Genomic DNA, 5,311 nt, shown 5'->3' with positions numbered 1-5,311 from the left:
CAATGCAACTTTCATTTGTGGGGGTGTGCCCTACTTTTTATCCGGATGATTGTATATATTAATTGACTTAGTTTATGTTTCTGTTGATTTTCTATTTGGCCTGTATATAACTTTACATTTAGTTACTTTTATCGCACTTTTTATCTTTCATTTGGTCTGTATATAAAGATACATTATTGTATATATTCATCCCCCGTTGTATATTCTAATCCCCTATTGTAAATATTCATTCTATTTTCTATTTTCGTACAAATATTTCATTTTTAGCTTAGTAGATAGGCTCGCAGCCTTTTTGTTTCGTTTTGGCGTTTTCAATAAGCCCTTGGTTTTCTTAATGCCACAGTTCTTTCCAAAGGTGGAGTATTGTGCGAACCGGGCGGCTCTTCCCGATGATGGATGGCGTGACAACCTTCTTAAGGGTTTGAGTCCGTTTTTAATTTTTCTTTTCTTTTTAGTAGTTTATAGTTAAGGGTACCTCAAGCAAAGCTTCACTTGGACCTAACACATTTCCCTTTGATCCCATGGTCAAAGACAAGTGGTTGTGTTTAGGACGGTGAAAATAGTAACCTTGAGACTCTTGTTTTGACCAAACAAACATCATGTGGTCTTTCAGGACTATTGTGTGCTCAATCGTGTCTAAGGTTGTTGTGGGCCCCCGACTCTATGTCTTTAGCAATCCTTGAGTGTGTGTGGTGAGAAATCGAATTGTGAGTCCAAGTCCTGAGCCAATGGTCTAGAACTTGCCCTGAATGTTTGTTGAGGCAAAATTTTGAGTGAAATTCGACTTGAGAAGTGATTATAGGCTCTCCTTGATCCAAATAATAGTCGAACAATTCCATAGCCTACCAAGGATATAATACCTAGCTAACCCTTTTGAGTCTTAAACCTTTTTCTTTCAAGAACCAATGCTACAAGCCTATACCCGTTCTAAAATATACCCACTCTTGGCACCCACATCATCCCTTGAGTAAAGGCAAAAGTCTAAGTTTTGGGGGGAGAGACAAGAAAGGAAACAAAGTTGTAAAAGGTACAAAAGCAAAAGGAAAGGAAGGCGATGAAAAATAAAGAAAAGAAAAAGACAAAAAGAAAGCCCAATGTGCAAAGAATAAAATGGGATTCAAGAAAAACAAAAGTGAAAAAGGTGTGGAAAAACTAGAAAAAGGAGAAATGCTTTGAATTGCATAAGAAAGAGTGACAATATGTCTCTCTAACCCCTTGAAAAGAAGTAAAATACTCAAAGAGTCAAAGAGAATTGTGCCAAAATGAATCAAAAGAAGTGCTTCAGGGAAGATGGAGACCAACAACTTTTCCTACCCTGAACCAAAAGCCTTCACATTGACTCCACAAAAGTCCTATATGATCTTGAGTTGGATGACGCTTGCATTAGTGGATACTTACATGAGGGTCAAGCATATGGTACTTAGAGCCGGACTTGTGACCTTTCCTTGAGAGAGACGAGTGAATTCCCATTAACCTTGGTTTGTATGCTTATACTCTAAAAGGTGAGGTTTTGCTTAGGGAGAGTTGAGGATGTGTGGGTTTGGGTTCCACAGCGACCAAAGTAATTGAGAGAGTTCTTTGATGTAATGAGTCAATTCTTGATGCTCTTGTGTCACACTTGATCCATAGTTTTTCGAAGTTTAAATTTTGTTAATGATCCATTCGTATTGAGGGCAATTGTTAGTCCCAATCGATGCTTGTTGAGGTTACTTTAGGACAACTCGAATTACTTGGATTTTCCTTTAAGAGGTGGGTCTTATTTTGTTTGCTTGAGGACAAGCAAAGGTTTAAGTTTGGGGGAGTTGATAAGTTAGGATTTTAACATGTTTTATGCCCCTACTTGCCTATGCTTTGATCATATATTGTTATAAAATAGTCCTAAAAGGCTCACAAGTTGTGCTTGATTGCAGGTTTGATCGACAAAGTGACGAAATGTCAAAGATTGGCTCAAAAAGGAGTGAAACCTGCTCAAGTATCAAAGACCAAGAAATCTAAGGAAAGAAGGCCCAGTGCGGACCGCGAAAAGTTGAATGCGGCCGCACTAGGTGGTCCAGAGAGTTGGTAAACTAGGCTAGAAGAAGCGCGGCCGTGATACACATCTTACGGTCCGCGGTGAAGGCTCCGCGGCCGCACTACTATTTTGTGCGGTCTGCGGTCATGAGATTCAGAGAGATGAAAGTTTGCAAAGCCAATGTCATGCGGTCCGCGGTCGGGATTGCGCTGACCGTTCCAGCTCCCTCCACGGCCGCGGTCCATTCTACGCGGTCCGCGGAGTCCAAGTTCAGAGAAGCAAAAGTCAAAGTCAAAGAGCCCAGTGCGACCGCGGTCCATTTAATGCGGCCCGCGCTGACCCCACATGGGTATTTTTGTCCAGTTTTTCCAGCCTAGTATAAATAGAACATTTTACCATTTTTTAGGTTATCAGATATATCAGAGTTGAGCTGCGCTCGTGGGAACATCATTTGTAGCCATTTTGGCATCTTAGCTTCAAATTAACAATAGATTCTCTGTATTTACATTAGCATTTAATTAATATGCCTTATTCTCCATCTATTTCTTTATTTTCTTCTTCAAGCATGAGTAGCTAAACCCATTTGCTAGGGTTGTGGCTCAACCCTAGTGTAGGTAATTGATGGGTGTTGCCATCTAATTTTAGATTGACTATGGGTGTTTGCTATTTGGGTTGATTTTATGTTTTAATCTAGAATTGGTGGTTGTAAACACTTGATTCAAGCTTTGTGGGTTTAACTCTTCTTGAGAAAGAGAGTCTATGACCCCAAAATTGACCCAACAAGGAATTGGGATGGACTCATGAGAAATGATAGTCCCAATTAACGGGTTAAACCTCGAGAGAGTAATTACCCTACTTGAACCCTAGTTGCTTAGTCTAATTTGCCTACCTATTTGGTCTTGATAGAGTCAATTTAGAAAAATCACTTTCTCTACCGAGAGGTGTGAGAGTGGGTAAAATTGTGCAACAGTTATAGCATAAGCCCCAATTATGTCAATCGAACCTTAGTAATATCTACCCGTCAATTAGCCACCTAGGTAGTGTCACAACCCTAGTACCCTTCTTCCCATTAGATACAACTTAGCAATATTCTCGTAGCATAATTTAGTGTTAATCAATAGTTTTATAAAAATAGTTACGAACCTAAAAATGTTTGAAGTGACATTAAGAGTACAAACACATCTCTAGGATAGGCAGACAATCCAACTCCACTACTAGCTCCCTGAGGAAATTGATCCCGACCTTCATATTGGGAAAAAGCTATTGCGACCCGCTCTTCCTACCTTAGTGTAGCGTCGAGTTGGTAGAGATCAGTTCTCTTTGAGTTTCCACTGAAAATACTAATGAACCAAACTGTATAGCGATCTGGTCCTATATCCGTTTGGTACAGTGCTAACTACTGAACTAGTATGTAAATGAGACATAGGATAAATTCCCACTGTATAGAGAACCAGATTCTCTATAAGTTCCCACTGTAAGCAACAGACTGTAAAACCAGCCAGTATATGGAATCAGATTCTCTAATTGTTCCCACAGTAGCTCGGCAGTAAATAAAGAACACAGATGATTTTTTCATGGATAAATCCCAACTCAAGGGGACAAAAACCACGACCTACACTTGTAGTCTTTCAACTTCACTAACTTGTAAATACCTATTACAAGCCACTTTGTAATAACTCTATTACAAAGGATTCAACTCAACTAACTTGTGGTACTCTCACCAAAAGCCATTTTGTGACTCTCTAGTTATAAAGACTTTGACTAACTTGTGATACTCTCACCACAAGCCATTTTGTCACTCTCTAGTGAAAAAGACTTTAATCACTCTAACTTGTAATAACTCTATTACAAGCCATTTTATAATAACTCTATTACAAAGGCTTCACAACTCGACTAACTCTAGCCAAGACACAAACTTAGAGGGTTTGTGATTTTGGGTTTCCTAAAACACAGCTTCTAAGAAAGCAAGATAGGAGTTACAAATGAAGAACAAATAACAAAGACTCAACAAACCTAAGGACTTAAGACATCTTCAATCTTGGATTCGGTCCTTGAGGTTGCAACAGCTTTGTTCTTGAGAGAGATTATTCTGGGACTTGAGAGGATATTTTTGTTTCTGATTTTGCAAGTCTTGGAGAAGAATTGTCTTATGCCTTGCACCAGGTTTATACTACAAAAGACATCACTTTAGTAATGTCAAATCTTGGTTAGTACATGCCTCTTCTCAATGAGAAGTGACTGTTGCACTGTCTGCTGAACTGTTACGTGTATAGTTGCAGGCAGTCACTTTCTGCAGTTACTTTCCAGCTGTATAGTTGACTTATACTTCTATTAGGGGAACACCAAGGGATCAGGTCCCAAATCTGGTTCTTGTGAGTCTAAAGGCACACTGCCCAGATTATCTTGAGTCGATTAACTTGAATGATTGTACCAGGCATACTTCAGGTCCTTTATCTGGTTTTCTCATAGAGTAAGTTATTTTACCTTCCTTGATTGTATTTATACTTGTGTTACATCACTTACAATGATGTAAGCAAGGTTGGTAAAAAGTCTTCCACGGAAAGTTAACTACTGCACTGTTCTTGTACAATAGTGTGTGCAGGCAGCAACTTTCCTGCTGGAGAGTTGACTTCATACAGTCTCCTCGGGAACTGGTAGGGACCTGTTTCCTCAGCTATTCGGTGGTGACGACCTTCCCTCTGCGGAGCATCTTACATAAACTTGAATTGTTGGGAAGACTGGCAAAGTGGGCTATAGAACTGAGCGATCATGATATAACATATCAACCGCGAACAGCGATAAAATTGCAGGTACTCGCCGACTTCATCGCCAATTTCGGTGCCAAAATAATGCCCGAGGCGGAGAAGGAAGCTTCTCACACCTCCCCTAGGCAACCCGACCTATGGGTCCTTTACACTGACGACGCATCCAACCCGTCGGGATCTGGAATAGGACTCGTACTCTAGGTCCCAACAGGGGAAGTTATCCGCCAGTCCATATGGTGCCCCGATATGAATAACAATGAGGCCGAGTATGAGGCCGTGATTGCAGGGTTAAATCTAGCTATCAAATATGGAGCACGACGAGTCGTCCTCAAATATAACTCACAACTCATCGTCAACCAAGTTACAGGGACTTTCCAAATCAAAGAGCAAAGGCTGCGAAAGAACCAAGCAGAAATTCACAAACTACTGCCAGAATTCGATGAATGTTGACTCGACCAGATACCTCGAGCTCAAAACATCGAGACGAATGGCCTCGTCAAAGTAGTAGCAGCCACCAAAAATATCACTAAAGAAA

The sequence above is a fragment of the Nicotiana sylvestris genome, chromosome 11 (assembly GCF_000393655.2).
Source record: "Nicotiana sylvestris chromosome 11, ASM39365v2, whole genome shotgun sequence".
Classification (NCBI taxonomy): Eukaryota; Viridiplantae; Streptophyta; class Magnoliopsida; order Solanales; family Solanaceae; genus Nicotiana; species Nicotiana sylvestris.
This window is presented reverse-complemented; position numbering follows the sequence as displayed.